The sequence below is a fragment of the Myotis davidii genome, unplaced genomic scaffold (assembly GCF_000327345.1).
Source record: "Myotis davidii unplaced genomic scaffold, ASM32734v1 scaffold201, whole genome shotgun sequence".
NCBI classification, from domain to species: domain Eukaryota; kingdom Metazoa; phylum Chordata; class Mammalia; order Chiroptera; family Vespertilionidae; genus Myotis; species Myotis davidii.
Window position 1 is genome coordinate 4,197,870 of NW_006297819.1, and position 24,113 is coordinate 4,221,982.

General features: G+C 37.3%; 1 protein-coding gene across 1 annotated transcript in view; it reads left to right on the forward strand.

Moving 5' to 3' along the window:
* Positions 1-24,113, forward strand: part of ZBTB20 (zinc finger and BTB domain containing 20) — a 469,341-nt gene that overhangs the window by 63,006 nt on the left and 382,222 nt on the right. The window contains exon 2 of the mRNA XM_006773578.2: positions 11,000-11,049. The gene's annotated coding sequence lies outside the window, so the exon portion shown is untranslated. The remainder of the gene's footprint in view (positions 1-10,999; positions 11,050-24,113) is intronic.

Here is a 24,113-nt window from a genome sequence, read left to right on the forward strand (position 1 = left end):
ATATATTCACACTGTTGCCATATCAACTATATTATAATCATTTGCTTTCTATGGCTTTCTACCACACTCCCTGCTAATTCCTCAAGCTTAGGGACTGTGTCTTATTCATCTATATATCCTCAGTACCTAATTCAGTGCTTGACATATGCAAATGTTTAATCTGTTTTAATCCAATTTGACTGTTTACTGACCCTTGATTCTCTTCATGTTTAGACAGATAATTTTTCAGGACCTATTCTTGGAATTGTGTGTGTATATATATAAATATATGTCTCTGTGTATGAGAAACAGATGTACTGTAGGCAGATAAATATAGATTCTAATAGAGGCCAAGCATATAAATATAGACATTATATAGAGTGAAAGCAAACAGATCAGCACCATTTCATTAGTGCTTGTGGTCTTTGTAACAGAATAGTTGAAAATCAGTGACTGACATTGAAAATATTGATTGAATGACACTGTCAGGTCAGAAGGCATGGTGTAAGGTAAGAAAATAACCTTTCAATTTTGAGAAACAATTAACAGGAAGATATATTAATTTCAATTATTTGATTCATGAAAGCTTTCAGATGATATGTAGTATGATGTACAGATATTTTGCCCTCCATAAACATACTACCAGATAACAAAAAGTAATACACAGAAGAATACCTGTTCCAGTCCTGAGATAGGACTTGACAAAGAAGACAAAATGACTTTTATTTACGGGCTGGGATTGGCAGTTCTTTCCTCTTTGTAGGTGTGGACAGATTAATTGGATTCATTCGACATTATTTTTTACAAGCCCAGTGAAGTCTTTAAGGAAACCTCCTGAAAGAAGTGTCCTGAAGCACAAGGCCAAAGTCACCATTTTTAAGTTATTTTTGTGAGTGTGCTGTGTGAGTAAAACTGGGCTTCCATCTGCTACTTTCATGTCACTGTTCTCACCAGTCAAAATAATTGGTAGTGAGATTTTGCTTTATTTTGTTTTGTTTTAGTGAGGAAGGTATTGTGAGTTAATTTCAGCAGGTTCAAGTTAAATGTGTCAGTGTTTTTTAATGTTGCAAGTTATATCTTGGTCACTTTCATAAACACTATATGACAAGAAAGAGTAGTTCCATGTATCCCCCAAATCTCATCTGTTTCTCTAAACAGATTGCATCTCTTGTTCAGCTTTGTTGCAGAAGCACCCCAGGAAGCTAAAATTTGTAGAAAGCTCCTGAAATTGTGCAGATACAAAGTCTGCTTTTGCCTAATTCCAGAAAACTGCCAAAGTTGTTCTTGCTTTTTCTGTTGTTTAGATTACTATTGCTTTTCCTTGTAAAGATGAGAAAAGGAGACCAGGAAGATGTTCAGTTCTCTCCTCTTTCGTGCTTCTTTGAACCTTATTATTGTTTCTTCCTTCCTCCTCCCAATCAAGTTTAGACTCGAGGAAGAGAAGGTGGTAAGGACAAAGCAATAGGACTATTAGAAGTTATAGGATAAATTAGTGCTGCCTAAAGAACTGAATTCTTCCTTTCAAACGTGCTTGCTTGCTATTACTTCATTGTTAAATTCTTCGGCAAATTATTATTTTAAACATTATTTTAAAAAGTGTCCCAATGGCCCTAGCCAGTTTCACTCAATGGATAGAGCAATGGCCCATGTACTGAAGGGTCCCAGGTTTGATTCCAATCAAGGCGAGTACCTCAGTTGGAGGTTCAATATTGCCCTGCTCAGGTCATGTGCCAGAGGCAACCAATCAATGTGTCTTTCTCATGTTGATGTTTCTCTCCGTGTGTCTCTCTCTCTTCCTCCAACCCCCTCTAAATATCAATGGAAAAAATATCTTCGGGTGAGGATTAACATAAAAAGAAAAAAATGTCCCAGTGATCTTAAGAATAGTATACACACACACACACACACACACACACGCATGCACACACACACAAGCCCACTTAATGAAGTTTTAGTAAAAGATTTATTCCAAAAAATTATATTGTATGAGGAAATGGACTATACCTTTCATTTTACAAATTATTTTGAAAGAATGTTCCATAGCAATGTATAAGCTAGTAAACTAAAACACTTCAAACTATAGACTTTTCAAAACTGTTGCTATTTACCTAATGAGTTCTAATGTTATCTCCAACACGTGTTAATTTATACGATTATTATAAGTGATTATTTGCCAAATTAATATAGTAAAACTTCTTTATCATTATACATGCACACACATACACACACAAAATCTAGACTTAAATCAGTATGACCTATTTATCTTAAGAAATATTTTAGGATTAAAATTCTCAGGGAAGTTATGCACACACACACATTCCTCTTCTTTTGTTCTTTGTTTCTTTTCTTTTCTCCTGCCCTAACATATTTACTGTTTAGTATTTTGTCAAGTACTTTATAGTAATTACTAAAAATGTTTGCAAGGAGGAAAATATTGTATACACACATACACATAGACACATAGACACACATACACACATATTAATTTGTTAATGTATGAATCATTTGATTTTATGTGCATTATATTTTTAAACTTTTATTTAGTATAAATCTTTTAAAGGAATTTTTATCGACACTCATGTATCTGATCTGATTTAAAAATTCCTGTGAGATTGTACATTTCCTTATCTATGTGACAAAGGACATTTTCCAAATACGCGTTTAGAAAACAGGAACTTATCAGAGCCAAGAACAGAGTAAGAACCTGTCTCTCTCTAGGAGTCATTTACCCTTCCCACTTCTACCAGAGCACGCGGTGACTCTCATTATTGGCATGGAAAATTTTTTTCTTGTTAGATTGCTTCATATTCTGCTCTGGCTTTGTGGTATATGACAGAACATGGGGCCTGGGAATACATGATCCTGATCCTCACCTGCCCAACTTTTTAATTAGTTCTGTGTTCTTAAGAAGGTTAGCTAATGGCTCTGTAACTAGGTTGCTAATCTATGAAATTTAGGCCAAATTCCGTCACAGGGGTTAGTATTAACTGGTATAATATTAATGAAGTATATGGCATATAATATGTACTCAATAAATGCTATTTTTTTCTGGCCTATTAACTTTAACTTATGTCTATGATTTCCTCCTCGTATCCCTCCTCACCACTGCATGGCATAGGAAAATACTGTACCCATTAGACATTATAGCCAATGCTAGAAAAATAAGAGCAAGGGGTTTTAAAAATTATTATCTAATAGGCACCCTAAGGATGGGTCTTTGAAGAAGGAGATATAAGGAAACCAATATGAATTCCTGTCTCCTGTAATTGCAATGTTTTCTAGTCAACAGGAGTGGGAGAATTTTCAACAAAGTGTTGCTGAAATTCTATTTGCATCAATAAAGTGGAATGAAATATCCATCCAAATGGTGGGCATTAAGCGATTTAAAATAATAGAATGCCCTTCCATTGGCTATCTATATACCAAGTCAATATCCTTCATTCCACAGTGGATGTTGCTCACCTTAGTTTACTGTGGATTAGTCTTCTTAATAAGCACCTACAATTTTTTAGGGAAAAGTATGTGCTTAGAATTCAAATGTCATTGGAATTACTGAATAGTTACTGTATATTTTGTTTTTTAAGGAATAGGGAGAAAAAAGTACCGCTCACTCTAAGACAGTGGTTCTCAACCTTCCTAATGCTGCGCACCTTTAATACAGTTCCTCATGTTGTGGTGACCCCCAGTTTCATTGTTACAAATTGAACATAATTAAAGCATAGTGATTAATCACAAAAGCAATATGTAATTATATATGTGTTTTCTGATGGTCTTAGGCGACCCCTGTGAAAGGGTCATTTGACCCCCAAAGGGTCGTGACCCACAGGTTGAGAACCGCTGCTCTAAGATAATCTGGAGCTGTGTTTCAGCCTAGAGTTGATCATTTTAGCTGAATTATAAATCCCATAGCAGTCAAGGTTTAGAGGGGAAACAGTGACACAATCTTAATGACATGGATTGGGGCAGCCAAGTCCCTGTTACAAGTTCTCTTTTAACTTCCTTACCCTTCACTTTCTGCATAACTGTAATTTTACTGTACAACTCTTTATGACTTTTTTTGGAATTGAGTTTGGCCTGTATCATCAAGCTACATTATGTCACTAGGATTTCTCTGTATCTTCCCTGGCTATGCCATTGTTAGTCTCACAATAGTTGTATCTATAGAATGGAATGAAAGCAAATGGAAAAGCAAAGTGACCTGGTGTAATGAGAATGGGGGGCCTGGAGATCCTGACCCATTTGCTCTCATCTGTGAGGAGAGTCCTGTGTCACTAGGCCCCAGTCTGCTAACTGACAGTGCAGAGGTCTAGACAATGGTCAACCTCTGTTTCCCTCAGGTTGTAAGTATCTTGTTGTATTTTTCATTATTTTTTAAAAATTTAAATATATACCATAGGCCTATTTATTGTATAACGCTAAACTTAATCTTTTTCTTCTTTTATGATTTCTGAGGATCTCAAAGCACGTTAACAAGAAAATTATTTTTATGAGGAGGAGAATAAATAGAAATGGGAGAAACTGATGAAAAGTGAGAGAAAGGTACAAATTTGAGGTCAGGAATGGGCAAACACGAAGTAGAAACAGGAAAAGTGATTCTCCTCACACATCCAAAGAATGGGAGGAGGAAGGACAAGAGGAGAAAGAGACTTAGATTAAAGATAAAAAATTAGGTAGAAGAGAGCTCTGAGCTGAACATTTTACATTACATAAGGATTCCTTACCTTATAAAAATAACTTTTGAAAAAATTCCTTATCTTATAAAAAATCTATGGTATTTAAAATGAGATTCAATTTATACAACTTTCACTTGTGTTATGTTGTGGAGAAGTGATTTGTGAGCTTTAAATACTAGTCCTCAGTCTGTCCCAAAATATATATCCTTGTGAAAATTACCTTCTGAACTTCAGAATATTCATTTATAAAATGAGGCTAGGCAAGTTCTCAATCACTTTTAAGAATCTATGAAATGAAAAAGCACATGGATGGTCTTGTTGACATGCTGCTAGGATTCTTTTTTTTCTTTTCTTTTGCTGCAATGATTCTTATTGAAGAAAGTTGCTGAAATTGATTGGATTATAACAATGACCAGTTTTTTGAAGGTTTTGACTGAAATGTTTGTGCTTCTATAAAGTTAGCAAGATGATAGCGCCACTTTGTAAAATATACTATGGCTACCCATTGCAAAACTTGCTTTCAGCTGAATTTTCAACTGGCATTTTTTGAGAAATTATACTTGCAACTCTTTCTCTAAAGGTCTTATTCTCTAATTAACTGAAAGATGGCATTTGTGATTTTCTAATCCAGAATTTTTTTCTCATAAAACTCCTGTTTAACCAAGAAAATGAAAATCAGTAAGTTCTTGGTTGCTCTTCTACTAATTTAAATTTGCATAACCTAATCAAAACTTAACCTGCCTTGCTCTTCAACAAAAAGCTATATTCTCTCCCATTACTAAATGGCTACATTCTTAGTCATTTGTAAAGATGAATTATGTTGATATCCCATGACTTTTCCTTTAGAATGTGTCCAGAAAAATGAAAATGGACTTTACTATGCCCAATACTGAAATGAAAATAGTCCAAAAAAGACTGGTGGGCATGAACACAAAACTTAGCTGATGTTATCAGTATTATAATTTTATTTAAGCCTTTTTCCTAATAAAATGGAATTAGGTAAACTGATCCCCAAACAACTGATACTTCCTCTCTACCATGATTTTGTGTCTACAGCCTAATTCCAGCCTACAATTTCCTGTGAACAACTAGAATATATTTTTCTGAGGGTTTTCTACAGAAATGTGTATCCCATAATCATTTTACATTTTCAACAAATATTTGCTGAGCATAGAGAATATGCCAAGCACTGTAGTATGTGTTATGTCTAAACCATAGGGCACATAGCCATTCGGTCATTAAAGCATTACTGACAAATGGGTGGAGTAGGCATCTTTTTAATATTTTCTGAACTAAAATGGGTGAAAAGACATCTTGGATGACCAAAAATGAAACCCTAGATTCTGGTTCTTTCTTGTAACTGACCTCCTGTGATTTTATCAGCCACCATTTTACAAACCCACACCTGGGAAGGAAACAAGCTCCCTGTCTTGCTCTCTAGCTGGATGCTAATAACTCCTATTTCTCTTGCTCATCTCAGTGGTTGTTTTCAGCCATAGGAGGGCACTCGGGTACAGGAAGGTCCTGTGCACAGCAGCAGAATCAACTTGACCTGTGGAACTGGGTACATGGCATGGAAAGCACTGAGCTGCCTTAGGGAACTGGAAATGTCTATAATCACCCAGATATAAAGTTAAGATTTAAGTGTTCTCCATAAGCATAATTTAAGAAGTTATTTAAAGTTCTCTTACAAATATTGTTTATTAGTTTAGAATCTTTCCCAATTTTCTCTATCATTATCTTATATTGGGCTGTTCTGTGTAAAGAAATAATTTGTGGCATTTCTTCTTTCAAGGTAAAATAGTGACATATTCAAATATTTCTAGATTAATTCTTTGTGCATTTTTAAAGGAGATGGGTAAAATAGGGCATATTGTTCTTTTCCCTGATGTGTGCCTTGAAAAATAATAATTGTGACTTGGTGAACTAGTTGGACCATAGCATTGGCTCTTACAGGTACACATTTATAAATGTATAGAGAGATGATTATATGGAGAAGTCTGACAGGTTAGTGGAGTTACTATCAAGTAATTTGACACATTAGTATTTTCAGACATTCACCTGCCAATAATCCTCATTAGATATAAGATTGGAATATTGGGGTCACTGGCTCAAGCCCATTTATCTGAGGCCTGAACATTACCAAGAAATCAGAGCTAAAGGGAATGAATGAAACTATTCCAGGCATTAGAATTGTTTCTACAAATGAGCTCTTTCTCTCTCCCCTCTGTTCTTCCTTTTTCCTCTCCATGTTTTTCTCTTTCTTCTTTTTCCTCCTTCCCCCTCCCACTCCTTTCTTTTCAGTGTTCTGGATTCATTAGATGGCATAGTGTAAATCAGTAGTAAACGCTAACCGCCTACTCTGCACTCAGTTACAAAACATCACATAACCAGTACCCAGAGACAAAAAGGGAAAAAGCACACACAGCCTTTACATTCAAACGCTCTTGCATAATTTTACTTTTTCACAGCCAAAAAGGAAAAAAAAAGGAAATAACAGATGGGAAAACTTACAGGTTTTTTTCCTCCTTTTCTCAGACTGTTGAAAGGGAGTTAGTTAATATCCATGGCCATTTCTAGTTGCCCTAGGCTGCAGCAAAACATCCCATAATTGCCAGTGCCTTCACTGGCTTCAAAACAGGCGTTTGTGACCCTCCATGACATGGTACATTTTCCAGGTCATATAAGACTAAAATTATTCTGAGGTGTTTAATGCTGACTTAGTTTTTACTTATTTTATGAAAAATCAACATCATGTAAAATATGAAATGAATTTTAAAATAGAAAGAGGATAAGGAAGACAGCTGTGTGTGTGTATGTGTTTTCATTTGAAATGTATCCTGATGTAACATTTATGTAAAAACTCCGGTTATATAAACCCTGTCTTTGGGGGCTGTATAAAGCTCTAATATTTTGATTTGTTTTTCCTCCTGACAAAGTATATTCAAACCCAAAGTCATAATTAAAGAGAAAACATCTAGAAGCTATAGAGACACTTGCTTCAAACTTCCTATAGACTCCATCCCCTAAGCAGTAGTTCAGTTGAAGAGACTGTAGTTTCTGGAGTTCTCATTTAGAACTTTCTGTCACACGATTCCCTGGAACACCGTTTGATTTATTGTGCTTCCTTTAAGTCCCCTATGTATAATAAACATTGTTATCTCTCTCTCTCCCTTTGTAGCTCTTTACTCCTTTCCCACACCCCCAACTTTTTCATTGAAGCAACTCCCTTCCCAGTTTAAATAGGAACACCATGAGATTGATCAGTCTTCCTTCTCAGGTTTAATATTTTGTTTCGCTTAACTGATGTCCTCTGGGAACCAAGGGAGGTTGGAGGAATTTTTTATTTTGTTTTGTTTTGTTCTTCCTTTTTAGTTCTGAATGGTTATAAAATGGATACAAAATTATCAAAAGCACAGCACTAGGCATTACGAGGCATCTGCTAGAAGAAAGTTAGATACAGTGTATGAGTGGTGGTGGTCATGGTGGTGGTGGTGGTGGTGGTAGTTCTGATTGTTCACAATGCAGTCAGGGAAGATGAAAGTGCACAGGAGAGAGGATGGATCTGAGTAGGAACTACTGAGATGCTTCACCTCCTTGTATTTGGGTTCAGTATCATTCCTTTAGGTCATACTTTACTTCTGGATGGTAATGTCCAATGAAATTGGCTTATTTGATTTTATGGAAGGTAAGAGATCGTTTTTCTTTACTTAAAAAAAAAAGTCAGGTTCTTTCCTAGTTTGTTTAACGTTCTCTTATGTGTTAGAATTTAGGGTTCCTTTGTATGGGAAAATCTGGTGCATAAAGATAAAAATCAAATCCAGGAGAGTTTTTTCAGGTGTTTCAGGTTTTACTATCTGAATGTGTGGCTCTCTGTTAACAACTTCCAGATCAAGACCCTTGGGATTATCATGTCTCTGTATTTCTGATGACATGGAGACATCTTTTGTTATCTTAAATATGAATAATCACTCGGCTGTTATATCTTTCAAGTATTTTATAAACACATTTTATTTCTGCTTTTCTTCCTTAAAAGAATCTATAGCTCAGAAAAGTTTGTCTCTGGAAAAATAATGAAAATTGGTTAGAATATTTTAGTCTTTAACCAGGAAATTATATTCTCAGGTATATTTTCTCTAAGTATTCCTCTACATGGATTATAGCTAAATTTGGATTCCAAATTGCAATTTTGTATGTATGTTCCTGATTATCAAAATAAATTCTAAACCATGTAAAATGTATTCTCTATAATATAATTTTAACATGTTTCATCATCTGTAACCAAGCACTTATATTTAGATGTATCATTCTGTACATAGGAAGTCATTTAGAGTACCCTGGCTTTAAAATGGGTTGCCTGGATTTAAAAGAAAACTTAGAACTCTATACAGTAGTATTTTCTTGGTTGTCAAAAATAGGTGGAGCTATCTGGTTATGAAAGAATAGAGAAAATGTCTTTGAGTCAAACATCTTTGAACATTTTTTCCTGTCCCAGTTTGTCTAAATAGCTTCCATTTTCATCTTGGTGGATTTTTAGTCTCTCTGAACCATCGTCAGGACAAAACTGGCCTTTCAATATCCAATGGGGGACAGCAAATGCAGTTCAGCCCCCATTTTCAGTTGTAACCATGGCCCTGGGAACATATAGGCTACTTGTGTTTTTTCATTTGCACTTTGGGATCCAGGCTTAGGAAGGACTGGCAGGCCTAGACTATTTCCTGGACATGCAAGACTTTAGGGAGAGTTTTAAGTATTTTCCAATCTTTCAAAAGTCCTTCACAACTATTTCAACCTTGCTTCGAGTTGCTGTTGGCAGTAGTAATAGATACTTTTAAATATTGCAACAAGAACCTCAGTCACTGACTCACCCTCTCAAACAGAATCACTCTAGTTGTGCCTGGCACATAGTAGCTGCTTCACAGATATTTTACCATGTTTTGGTGAGCTGGTCCCTTCCCTCCTAGTGCTTATGCAGGTAAGCAGTAAGCCATATGAGTAACCCAGGGGTAAGATGAAAGAGAATACAGAGCTCTTTAAGCTTCAGAAATGGACAGATCGTTTTATAAGAAAGCCCTTATTGTCCTGTCTCTGTCTTTGTAAAAGTAGCAAATTGCAGAAGGTAATTTTATATTTTTTGTAGAGGTCCTCTGTGCTGCATAGACCATTGGATCATTTAAAAGGCATAATTTTTGGCAAGCTACTTTGGTGATCTTCATTAAGTTTCATATGCAGATGTATTAGGGACTTATGGTTCTGGGTCTCAAATAATTCCCTTTGCATTCTGCCACAGGGTCCTTTGAATCTTGGCTTTTCTCATTTTCTCTGGTCACTTATATTTTAGACTTTTTATTTATATAGGTCCTAGAGTGAAGACTAGAGACAAATTTCATATGGAATTCTTCTTTCATATAGTGTTTCATTACTTATAGCACAATAATTCCTGATCTTTATGAGTCAATTTTGGCTTAAATTAGTTATGCTGGTTATTATCAAGGCTTCATTCTGGTAGTGATGTTGGGGGTGGGAGGTGATCTCTGGTAAGAACCACCTATGGCTTCTAAATTATACAACAGTGAAAAGACAAGCATGTGGAGTTATTGACATACTGCTGCTTGTTAGGCAGGCAATTTTTAAAATGCAGATTATATAATATTTGAGGATTTTGTTGCTCCACAGTAGAAGCTTTTTAAATGTTAATTTGGGGTTTGTTTTGTTGCTCTGTGACTTAGCATAAAAGGTTTTGGTTTAAAAAGGTTTCAGTTCACTTATTCCTTTTGTGTTACAGGCCTAGGAATATAATACTATACATTTACTCATGAAGGAGTATAAGACCAGTAACAAACAACTCATGAAGCAAGGGGTAAATAATCCATAGTTTGTTCTCCAACCACTGCCACAATATTTATATCCAGAACACAAGTAACAAACAACCAAAAACAAGGAAAAACCAGTTTGTTGTTATTTATAAAATGTTTAACCAAAAGTACAGTAAAGTTCAAATGGAGCTGCAAATCCTGGTGGTTCACAATGGTTTGATTTATTTTTTTAAACAGACCATGGATAATTAACCATAAAACATAATTTTCTCAACACAAGTCACAGTGAATTGCAGAAATGGGCAACAAGTCAGTCACAACCGGTTGGAGCCCTTAAAATGCAGGCAGTTACAGACGCCACTTTCTCATGCAGAATTGTATTTTCATTTTCAAAGGGAGGCATCCTTTACTTTATATCGTATCATCAAGTCAGCGTCCCAAAGGGAGAAGCAAATGGGTTATTTTCTATGAACACCATGTTGCCATGCCTTTATTAAATGCCTAGTATTTATGATTCTCTTTTCATTTCAGGATGTTTCACCATCACTGACTGAGTATTCCTCACAAGACATTGCTGCCTGGTAAGTCACTTCCATTATCTCTAAATGGCCGTCCAAAATATTGTAAAAACTGGTAAAGGTGTGGCAAGTCCACCACAAGCATAGAATTTGAGCAGATTATATTTTGACTTTGGTAGAGGGTATATATTTCATATCCTGTTTATTCATTTGAAATGCCAGCATTTAGAATGGTGAGAAACTATGACCCTAAGAACTTATTATCACAGATTTTGAAAAACATTTTACAATGATTCTGCCACACAGAGGTGCAAGTACCCAAAGGATTTGTTTGGAAGACTCTTCCAAGATATACAGTATATTTTTGCAAAGGTGACACCTGTGTGGAAAGAGAGGGTGATGCAGCGAAGTTGGTGCTGACATTTCCCATGTGGAACATTGGATGGCTTGGCATTAAGCAAACAAACACAAAACCCCTCCAAACCTATTTTGTGATGCTTTGAAATACCTGTTATTATTCTTTGGCATGCTGCAAATGTGAATTTTGCTTTCTTCATTTGGATCAATCTTAAATTCAGACATGACTGCTCTTATTTATGCACAGCGACAAGCAGCAGGGGAACATGTCCTTTCCGAACTGACACCCCTTGCCCCTGCCTTTAGGAGTGAAGTAAAAGGACCAAGACCAGGGCTGCAAGTGAACCTTAGTCTGAAACTGAGGTCTCTATGTCTTTTTGTGAAGTTTCTAAAAGGTTGGTTTTGTGGTCTTCAGGAATTGTGGAGATTTCAGTGTCTGGAAGGAGGGTGCAGGTCAGGACTGAAGGTATATTGGTAGATCATTGTGTAGTCAGTCAGAGCCTGAAAGAGCCGAGTTTGCTGGGGGTTGGCCTGCAGTGAAATGCACTGGTGAATACACTGAACACAGAGGAGCAGGGAAGTGGTGACTTGCCTGGCATCTTACAGAATTCCTCCTGGCTCCAGCTTGGCCTGTTTAGTCATGAACATCATATTCATCCAAACCATTAAAAGTTACACTCTTGACTTCACTTTATATGAATGTGCATAAAATGAGGAAAATAATATCTTGGAGTAATAAAGATAGCTTTCTAACAGGGACTTTCCATATCCATTGCACAGGATCCATGGTTGTCACGGTATTACTGTCTCTAATTGTGTTGCACATTGATCTGCTTCTCTGAACTTGAAGGCCACAAGCCATTAGGATTGTACCTCGTCCTCCCTCCACATTCCCACTCCCACTCTTACTTGCTGCACTGCCCCAAAAGAAACATATCAGTGCAAGTGTTAGCAGCTCAGGAAACAGGCTTATTGGTAATTTTAATTTGTGGCTACCATTACATTCGTTGCAAAATGATCTCATCACAAAATGACCTGAATTTCACACTCCTATTTCTATCCAACACACAGAAAGCCCTTTTTGTCTATGATCAGATAAATTTGGTACTGACGTTTCTTTTCCTGTGGGTGTACTTCCCTTCTAGGTATGAAGATTTAAACTCTCAGGGCAGTGCTGTGTGTTTGCAGTTTCTCTGTTTTAGTAGATGAAAAGCTCCTTGGGAAAGGAGAGCACATCTTACCCACTAATGAATAAATATTTATTTTCATTTTAAAATGATACATGCTCATTAAAAATAATTTGGAAAAACACATAAGAGTAAAATGAAGAAAAATTAAAGCAATTATTTCTATAATTTAAATCCAATCATTAATAACCATTTGATATATTTATTTCCTTACTCTCATTTTCCCCTGAGGACATATTTTTAAAAACACACTGTAATCATGCTCTCTATATCATTTTTTGTCTTGCTTTCAAAAGTTAACTTAAGAATTCTAAATGTAATTACACAGTTTTTATAAATATCATTTTAAATCAACATATACTATCCATGAAGAGCAATAGCTTACTTAACCTAAATGTCCAGTAATAGCATGTTTTGGTTTTTGTCTTATTTTTTTTACTTATTACATTTCCACAATATCTTGCATATAAAGAGTAAAAGAATCAAGCAATAAATAATGAGTAAATGAATGAATGTTCAAATTGGTATATATTTCTTAAATTTTTATAATGAAAATATTTAAACACATTAATTTGTCTACATTGAACTCCATCAATGTACCTATCACCCAGCTTGCACAATGATTAACTCATGATCTATCATTTCCCAATGCTACTACCATGTATGTTGAAGCAAACCCCAGACAGCATAACATTTAGTCCATCAATATTTTAGGCCCATCAGGACTTTTTAATATTTTAATGTTAAAAACATTTAGATAAATAGTTGTAATCATTGTATTAGGAGTATTTTTCTTCTGCATATACTCTCATCATATATTCTGAAATGTAACAATTGATCATAAAATCTCGTTAGTGTGTTTCATAATATTCTTCAGCATATCTACAAGTAAAAGGGCAGTTTGGTTTACTAGAGAGACATTTTACAGATTTGGTTAGGTTTCCTGGAGGAACTGTTATGTTGGGGATAGGGGACATTTTCTTTACTTGATTTAAATTTAGGATGATAATTTGCATGCCAGATCTGTGCAGCATTGATTATATTCATTATTAGATGTATGATGTGTTATCTGGAGTGAAAGGAAAACATAGTCTTTGACTACCTAGAAGTGCAGTGTGGCTTCAGGCAACCCATAGTAGATAAATATGGTGAACTTACTCCAATCAAATGTAACACTGGATTTTGAAGTTTATTATTTTTAAAGATTTCTCGGTAGAAATGGAAGATTTCTTCCTAACTGAGGACTTAGGAAGTCTGAAAAGGGAGAGATTATATACTAATAGTCTGGATAAAATTTTTAAGTGCTGTGTTTCAGAAGTGGAAGTGGAGGGAGATAGTGTATTACAGGACAAAGGGCCTTTCCTATGTGCCTGTATGTATTGCTCGAGTTTTTCCTAAGAATATTTCAAGAACCCGCTATGAGCCAGAGCTCCACAGATGAGGAATGCTCTATGCAAGTTGGGCTCTCCGTAGAGACCCTACAGTTGGGGTTTTGTCCTGCCCCTCTGTCTTTAAATTGTAGATCAGGGACTCTCAGTCAGTAGCAGTGTGTTGTCCAACAGGTGTATTCCACTCATCAGAAATTCAGGATGTGAATAACTATGTAACATACTGCATCAGTATAAACTGAATTTATGTGTTACTCAGGTCTATTTAATCTTAGGAACACATTTTCCATTGGCCTCGAAAGTGAGTAGCTAGAATATTGATGTGTCTAACCCTTAGGGAAGAAAAAAAAAAAGGAGCTTCTGCATCACACTAAATCTATAGAAAAATATGAGGTTTACAGTAGAGACACACACACAAAATATTTCCAGCCAAATTTGGTAGAGGCACGCACATGGGTGGAGAAAGCAAAGAAATAACATAAGCAATAAACTATCCCAAGCAAACAGAAAGCATCTGTAAAATTTGCCATACTGGATGGTATAAACAATGCAAAATCTTTCTTTCTGTTTTTTTTTCTGTTGTTGTTTGTTTGTTTTTGGTCCTCTCAGCCTTCTGCTTCTCATTTACCCTGACTTGGCATTATCATAATTAAAAAGTCCTCAAAGTTCAGGAATGAAGCTAATGTTTGACATTGAGGTAGGCATTCAAAGAAAAGATATGTAGGAACTAGCCACTATCGTAGTTTAAAGCTCTAAGGATATTTTACCATAACCTATAATACCCATGTTTTAAAGCAAGTGATCTTTCCATCATTAATTTAAGATTGATATCTACAACACAAATCTGAAATAAAGGCCTGAGTCTTTACTTCTTCCTGGATTCTTTTCTTACATGTGGTTTTGAATTATGTAGTTTATATCATATAAACCTAAAATATAAACTGCCTTTTAAAGAGATAATAAGTTTACCCATGGTTCTTTCTAGCTAATGTATTCTACATTGCACCCAAGTGAACTATTAGTGCCTCATCATGATAACAGCTATACTACTACTACTAATTATTATTAATGATAGTATTTGCTTCTTGGGTATCTGTATGGCATTTCTTTATGTTTATAGTCTTTGGATCTGGTGTTTGTACAATTGTTGTTACATTTGTGATCTTATGCATTCTCAAACTATAAGACAACATTTTTTTGGAATAAAGTAGTATTCCATATCTTCTACCCCCTTTTCCATTCCTAGTCAAGTTTAGAATCATGGTTGGATAATTCTCCTTATATAGGGCAGGGAATCCTTTGCCAAATACCACCATTAAGCCAAGATTTTCATTCTAGACCTAAAGAAAAAGAAAATTGCAAAAGAAAAACTGGTTTGTTCATATCCATGTTCCATAAAGTTGGCATATTTTCTAGATAAACTTTGTTGGACATGTGGCACACCATCACATACAACTATTATAAAGATGGGAATTTTGGACTCTCTTACTGCGATAACTTTTATTATTCTGTTTCACCAGAAGTTGTGAGGGAAGGATGAAAGCTCCACTCAAGGCAAAGCTACTCCATGAGATGATTTTGGAGCCAGCTCAGTAGGGTTTTACCTTGGAAATGCTCAGGAAAAGACTTCATTTTGCTCCTCCCGCCCCACCCACCCTGCACTAGATAGTACGCAAAGGCTCTGATATAAAGAACATACTTTGGATATGGTCTTCTCTTTTAAGGACTGCTCCATTAGCAAACTATGCTAGGCTCCACAGAGAATTGGTTCTGTTTGTCCTATCCTACTCTATGAAATATTGTTAATGTACTGTTGATGTATACTTTTGGTCAAACATAATTTGCTTTCTGGGTTTTTGATGACCACTCTGTAAATCAACCATATATTTATGGTGTGGGGCTCTGTAACCTCTGAAAATACTAAGATTAAAGATTTTTATAGTTCATTATTTAAAGACATTTTAGCCCTTAACTCTTTCTTGCTCTTTGTTGCCAAACAAGCTGATTGGTTAATTATGTCTTTGTTTATTTTTATTGTTGTTGCTGTACACATTACACATAAAACAGGAAAGAGGAAAGGCTGTTTGTAAGAGGTAATTACAATGGCAAAATTGTACATTCTCTAACTGTTCTCATTTTCTAATGTTTGATTACATCAAGTCCTGCACTCTAAAAGTATGTTTTTGTTTTTCTAGAAAAATGATAGAGGATAATGATAAATGTGGTTCTATAAAGTGATGTCAAGCACAACCTGGCACAACTACAAATATCAATATTTCATTCAAACCCTATTCCTCCACTCCTGGAGGACTTTGATTTCTGGTCATCCTTTGATAAGGATCCAGAGCAAGGCAAAAAAAAACCCAGAGACTATTTTGAGACCCTTGGAGGTGTAATCTTTTATGAGGACATGATGTGTTGAGTGGATTCTTAGAAGCCTGAGTTAATTCTGGAATGGTTTATATAGCCCTGGGTAGAATCAGAACTCACAGTTTTCTGCAAATCAAATAAAAAACCCAGAGGCTTAGTGAATCTTTAAGATTTCCTCCAGGTCATTCTTTCAACAAACTTTTGTCCATGCCTTCTATGTGACAAGTAAATGTAAACCCATTAATTTTACTTTCTAACTCATTTTACTTATTTTTTTTTAAAGACAGGACAGATCTCTTTTTAGATTGCTAAGGGCCTATGCACATTTGCATGTAACCAAAGTTCCGTCCCTTCCAGGAATTCTGGTTGTCAACCAGTGATCTTGCCTTTGTCTTTTCTCAGAGTTCTGCCTGTGGCGCCTGTCACTAGCAGTCAAATAAGGACAATTTTGCCATTCTCTCCTGCTGCTCTAATTTCTTTTTTAGTGCCGGTACAAGAATTTGTTATTCTTTATAATTCCCTTTGAAGTTAGAAATCCAAGGGGAATCTAAAACCGACCAGATGTTTCTGCTGCTGGAACGGGAAAAGAGTAAGGATTAAGTTTAACAAAAACTTGGTCTCTAGGAAAGAAAAAAATTATTTCAGATGGAAATCATCTTTAAATCCACTCATTTTCTACATATCTATTAGTTAATTTACATTTATTAATCTGTTGTAGAAAATATCATCTAGTTATTTACTATGGGCAAAAATCTATAAATTTTGTGAACAAATAGACTCATGTTGTGGTTTGTTCAAGCCTATTACCCTTTTGGAGTTTTAGTTCTATTGCTCTTCATATTTTCCTCTCATGCTTTACAGTGAAGGTTTCTTGTTGTCATTGCTGTTGTTGTTGAATGATCACTATCATGTCACTTCAGGCTGAGAGGCCCATTCTGCCTACTATCCAAGAGAGGGATGTCAGTGCAGCCTGCAGTTAGGGAGAGAAGAAAAGGAGAATTGCCAAAAATGCTTTGCCTTGCTCTGGCCGATTTGGCTCAGTGGATAGAGCATAGGCCTATGGACTAAAGAGTCCCAGGTTCAATTCCGGTCAAGGGCATGTACCTTGGTTGTGGGCTTAATCCCCAATAGGGGGTGTGCAGAAGGCAGCCAATCAATGATTCTCTCTTATCATTGATGTTTCTGTCTCTCTCTCCCTAAAAATATGTTAAAAAAATGCTTAGCCTTTATGGAATACTAGAACCTCGTTCAAAATATGTAAATCAAAACAAGAATAAGAGTAATGAAGACCTTCAGGGTAAATAAAGAAAAGTCTTGTAGTCTTTCAAGGAATCAGATTATGTCAGAGACAACAGGAATAAATAGGGTGTGATATAGAAAAATTTAAATACAGTAAAAGGCAAAAGAGAAAAAGGTATAAGTGAGATGACATTTGTGGGGTTTCTCAGACTGTGTTTCCAAGGCTTCGGGCCCTTATACAAGAGGGAAGAATCCTATCTAATTAAAGAGTAATATGCAAATTAACCATCACTCCATGACAAAGATGGCGGCACCCATAGCGGCTGGGCAGGACTCTGGCAGCATCACCCCGTCAACGTGAGCCCAGCAGGCAAACAGGGCCACAGGCAGCACCCAGCAAGGCCTGGTGGGTGGTGGTGGCAGCAACCCGCAGGCAGGCAAGTGGGGCCCATAGGCAGCACCCAGCAGGGCCTGATGGGTGGTCACCATGGCGACCCGCAAGCAGGCAAGCGGGGCCTGCAAGCAGCACCCAGCAGGGCCTTCTGGGCAGTGTCAGCGGTAACGAGCAAGCAGGCAAGCGGGGCTCACAGGCAGCACCCAACAGGGTCTGCTGGGTGGTGTCAGCAGCGACCTGCAGCAGGCAAGCGGGGCCTGCAGGCAGCACCCAGCAGGGCCTTCTGGGCGGTGGTGGCGGCGACCAGCGAGCAGGCAAGTGGGCCCCCAGGCAGCACCCAGCAGGGCCTGCTCACTTGTCCCCATCGTGTGAAGCAGGCAGGCGCTGCAGAGAACCACGGGGAGAGGGCCCAAGCCATCAGTAGCACATCCCCTGAGGCTTCCCAAATTAGAGAGGGTGCAGGACGGGCTGAGGGACCTCCCCAGACACCCTCCCCCAACTCCCGTGCATGAATTCTGTGCACCGGGCCTCTAGTTAAAAATAAAATTGGAAAGCAGTGGGTCTATGTTGGGGATGCAGGAAAACCCTAAACTCACCTCCTTCCATAGATACATCTTATATGGTATACACTGACATATAGAGAATTCCTCCTAAATTTCAATTGAGGGCTTATATAACAGCTTCTGAACAATAAATGAGAGAGGGACCACATGAAGGTAGGAGAGACCCAACAAGACAACCTTCACTCTAGAATGATATAACTGAGACTCTCCTGTACAGACCTGCCTACTCTGGGGCACAGTGATAAAACAGCAATTTAAAGGGCACCTAACAGATGATGACTAGGCTTATCATGGTCAATACTTCATAAGGTATTTAGAGGTCTAATTACTATGTTGTATACCTTAAACATAATATTGTATGCCAACTATAATTTAAAAGATAAATAAAAAATAAAGGATACCCAAACTATATGTGAAAAAGATTCATTTATTAACTCCAAAGCATCTTCCAAATAGGTGAAGAAATACAGAAATTCTCTGGAAACTATGGAAACTCTCTAGGATCAGAGCTGCCAGGGAACAGCATTGTTTACATTCACTTTCCACCTATATAGTACAGGGTGGGATCTTGGTCCAAGCAGTCTATCCAGTCTACAAAGCTGCCACATTTTGGCCAGCGTCCACCCCATCTCCAGCCCGGCTGCCAGAGTGTACTCAGAGCTATGTGCTCTGGGACACCTCAGCTTTTGCCTGCCCCAGATTTCCCCAGTTGGCCTGCCAAAATATCCTCAGAGACATGAACCCTAGGACACCATACCCAACACTCACTTCTTAACCAGTTGATTCCACCATTGTACCCTTGTCACTGCACATACAGTTTATATAGATGTTGCTCCTCCACAAAACCACTTTCAAGATCAGGAAGGATAGCTGTTTTATCTAATTAATAAAACAAACACAAAAAGGCAAACAAAATGAAGAGACAAAGAAATATGTTCCAAATGAAAGAACTCCCTACCTCCAAGAAAACTCTTCAATGAAATGGAGAAAAGTAAAAATAAAAAATTTAAAGTAATAGTCAAAAGGATGCTCATTGAACTTGGGAAAAGAATAGAATATCACAGTGATAATTGTAACAAAATGTTAGAAAATATAAAAATGAACCAATCAGAGCTGAAGAATAAATACAATAATTAATTGTATTAAAATATCCTCAAAGACATGAACCCTGTGGAAAAAAAATACACTAGAGGGAATCACATTAGATCAATTAATACAGAAGAATGGATTAGTTACCTGAAAAGCAGAACAGTTGAAATCTCCTAATCAGAACAGCAAAGAGTAAAAAGAATTGAAAAAAATAAGGATAGTTTAAGGGCCCTTTGGGATAACATCAAGAATACTAACATTTGAATTATAGGAGTCCCAGAAGTAGAAGAGAAAGGAAGGGACAGACAATATTTGAAAACTTTCCTAACTTGGGGAAGGAAACATACACTTAGGTTCAGAAAGCACAGACTCCCACACAAGGTGAACCCAAAGAGATCCAAACCAAGACATAGTATAATTGAAGTTGAAAAAGTAAAGATAAAAAAAGTATCTTCAAGGCAGCTAGTGGAAAATAGTTTAGTCACATTCAATAGAAAACCCATAAGTCCATCAGTTGATTTCTCAACAGAAACTTTATAAGCCAGAAGGGAGGGGCAGGAATATTTAAAATATTGAAAAGAAAGAATCTGTAACCAATAATACTTTACCTGGCAAGACTATCGTTTAGAATTGAAGAAGAGATAAAGAGTTTTCTAGACAAGCAAAAACTAAAGCACTTTATCACCAGTAAAAAGGCTTTTCAAGAAGTGTTAAAGGGTCTTTATCACAAAAGAAAAGATCATTACCATAAATTAGAAAATATATGAAAGAAAAAATCTCACTGATAAAATGGCAAATATATAATAAAGGCAGTGGATCAGCCACTTAAAAAGTTAGTGTGAAACTTTTTCTATAAAAGACAATATTGACTACAACTAACAAGTAGTTAGGGAATTCACAAAACAAAAAAGATATAAAATATAATTCGATATATATAAATATCATGGTAGCTACAAACTAAAAACTTATAAAAGTAAAGATAAAGGGGCTGAAACCTAACACTAAAGAAAACCAGCATAGCACAAGGAAGGAGGCCAAGAGAAGAAGAAAGGAATAGAGAAAGACTATAAAAACTAACCCTAAAACAATGAACAAAATGGTAATAAATGCATACTGATCACTAATTACTTTACATATATGTAGACTAAATGCTCCAATCAAAAGACATTGGGTGGCTGCATGGATATAAAAACAAGATCCATCTAGATGAAACCTATAAGGAACTCACTCAGATTGAAAGACATATATATGTTGAAAGTGAAGGGATAGAAAAATATATTATATGAAGGTGGAAATTTAAAAAAAGTTGGGATAGCAATACTTATATCAGACAAAATTGACTTATTTCATTTTATTTTAAAATATATTTTTATTGTTGATAATGTTACAGATATCTTCCATTTGAAAATAAAAGGGGAAATCAAACAATACCTCGAGAGAAATGAAAATGGAAACAGAAGTACCAACTTTTATGGGATTCAACAAAAGCAGTTCTTGGAGGGTAGTGCACAGAGATACAGGCCAACCTCAAGAAATAAGAAATATCCCAAATAAGCCATCTAACTTTATATCTAAAGGATCTAGAGAATGAAATACAAACAAACCCCCAAAGTTAGTAGAAGAAGGACATAATAAAGATCAGAGTGGAAATAAGTGAAATCAGAACTAAAAAAAAAAAAAAAAAGAAAAGAAAAGATCAATGAAACTATGAGCTGCTGTAAAAATAAAACACATGCAAGCAAACTTGATAACCCTTTGGCCAAACTCATTAGTAAAAAAGGAGAGAGCCCCAAATAAATAAAATCCGAAATGAAAGAGGAAAAGTTACAACTGACACTACAGACATACAAAGGATATAGGTATGTAACATATTGGACAACCTAGAAGGAATGGATACATTTATAAAAACATATATAACCTTTTAAGACTGAATCAGGAAAAAGCAGAATATTTGAACCAGCGTTTCTCAATCTGTGGGTCGCGACCATCGGAAAACACATACAGCATATCAGATATTTACATTACAATTCATAACAGAAGAAAAATTAAAGTTATGAAATAGCACGAAAATAATTTTATGGTTGGGGGTCACCGCAACATGAGGAACTGTATTAGAGAATCATGGCATTAGGAAGGTTGAGAACTACTGGATAGACCAATTACTAGGAACAAAATTTAATCAGTAATAAAAAAGAAAACAACTCCCCAAAATATTAAAGAACAGGACCAGCCAGCTTCACAAATAACTTCTACCCAAAATTTAAAGAAGAATTGATACATATACTTATCAAACAATTTCAAAAAATAGGAGAGAAAAAAGGTGCTTCCAAACTCATTGCATGAGGCCAGCAATAGCCCGATACCAAAATTAGACAAAGACACTACTAAAAAAAAAACAATTACAGACCATTATTCCTGACAAATATAAATGCAGACAGTCTCAACAAAGTGTTACCAAACCAAATTTAATAATACATTGAAAGGACCATATACTATGATCAGTTGGAGTTTATTCCAGGGATGCAAGGATGGTTCAATATCCACAAATCAATCAATGTGATCTACCACGTTAACACAATCAAAGATAGAAATCATATGATTATCACATTAGATGCAGAAAGAGCACTTGACAAAATGCAACATTCATTTATGATTTTTTAAAAACTCTCAACAAAGAGGGTAGAGAGGGAATGTACCTTAATATAATAAAGGCTGTGTATGGCAAATCCAGTTAACATCTTACTCCATGGTGAAAGCTAAAAGCTTTTCCTCTGAGATCAGGAACAAGACAAGGATGCCCACTCTCACCACTTTTATTAGCATAGTTTTGAAAGTCTTAATCGCAGCAATAAGAAAAGGAAAGAAACAAAAGGCATCCAAATTGGAAAGGATGAATTAAAACTGTCACTATTTGCAGGTGACATCATAGTATATGTAGAAAACTGTAAGACTTCATACAAAAAACTATTAGAATTAATACATTTAATAAAGCTTCAGGATACAAATTTATTATGTGTTTTTATAAACTAATAAACAATTATCACAAAGATAAATTATTATCTATGTTTTTTTATATATATTTTATTGATTTTTCACAGAGAGAAAGGGAGAGAGACAGAGAGTTAGAAACATCAATGAGAGAGAATCATCGATCAGCTGCCTCCTGCACATCTACTGGGGATGTGCCCGCAACCTAGGTACATGCCCTTGATCGGAATCGAACCTGGGACCCTTCAGTCCGCAGGCCAACGCTCTATCCAGCCCTGCAGAGGAAGGCCCAGGCCACCAACCTGGGGATGCATGCCCTTGATCGGAATCACCTGGGACCCTTCAGTCCGCAGGCCAACGCTCTATCCACTGAGCCAAACCGGTTTCGGCTATTATCTATGTTTTTATAGACTAACTAGAGGCCCCGTGCACAAAAATTTGTGCACTCGGTGGGGTCCTCAACCTGCCCTGTGCCCACTCACAGTCTGGGACCCCTTGGGGGATGACCACCTGCTGGTTTAGGCCTGCTCCCTGGGGAAGTGGGCCTAAACTGGCAGTCAGACATCACTCTGGCAGCCCGGGAGCCCTCGGGGGATGTCCACTTGCCAGCGGGGAACAGGCCTAAGCTGCATTCGGACAACCTTAGTGCTGCTGGGGAGGCAGGAGAGTCTCCTACCACCACCGCTGTACTGGCAGCCATCAGCCTGGCTTGTGGCTGAGCAGAGCTCCCCCTGTGGGAGCACACTGACCACCAGGGGGCAGCTCCTGCATTGAGCATCTGCCCCCTGGTGGTCAGTGTGTGTCATAGTGACCAGTCATTCCCAGTCGTTCTGCTGTTAGGGTCAGCTTGCATATTATCCTTTTATTATGTAGGATAGAGGCCTGGTGCACGGGTGGGGGCCGGCTGGGTTGCCCTGAAGGGTGTTCCTGATCAGGGTGGGAGTCCTGCTGGGGTGCATGGCCAGCCTGGGTGAGTGGCTGATGACTGTTTGCAGGCTGGTCACACCCCCTTTAGGATGGGGGTGTGACCAGTGGAGTGCCTGGCCTTCCTGGGTGAGGGGCTGATGGCTGTTTGCAGGCTGGTCAAGCCTCCCACCCAGTGTGGACCCTCACCCCATTGAGGTTTGGCCAGCCTGGGTGAGGGACTGGTGGCAGTTTTCAGGCTGGCCTCACCCCCTTTAGGGTGGGGGGTTCCCACTGGAGTGCCTGGCCAGTTTGGGTGAGGGGCTGAGGGCCGTTTTCAGGTTGTCTAAACCCCCCGGTGACAGAAGCACCCAGCCTCTCCTTTTTTTCTTTTTCTTTTTTTTTTATTCCGGGATTTATTTACCTTCTATAATTGAAACTTTGTTGCCTTCAGTGGAGCTTAGAGCTGGCTCCTGCTCGCTCCAGCTCCATGGCCATAGCCAGCTGAAAGCAGGTATCTGGGGTTTATTTACCTTCTATAATTGAAACATTGTTGCTTTGAGTGGAGCTCAGAGCCGGCTGGGAAGCTTGGCTTCCTCCATCACTGGAGCAACCAAGCCTCCTGCTCGCTTTAGCTCCCTGGCTGCCA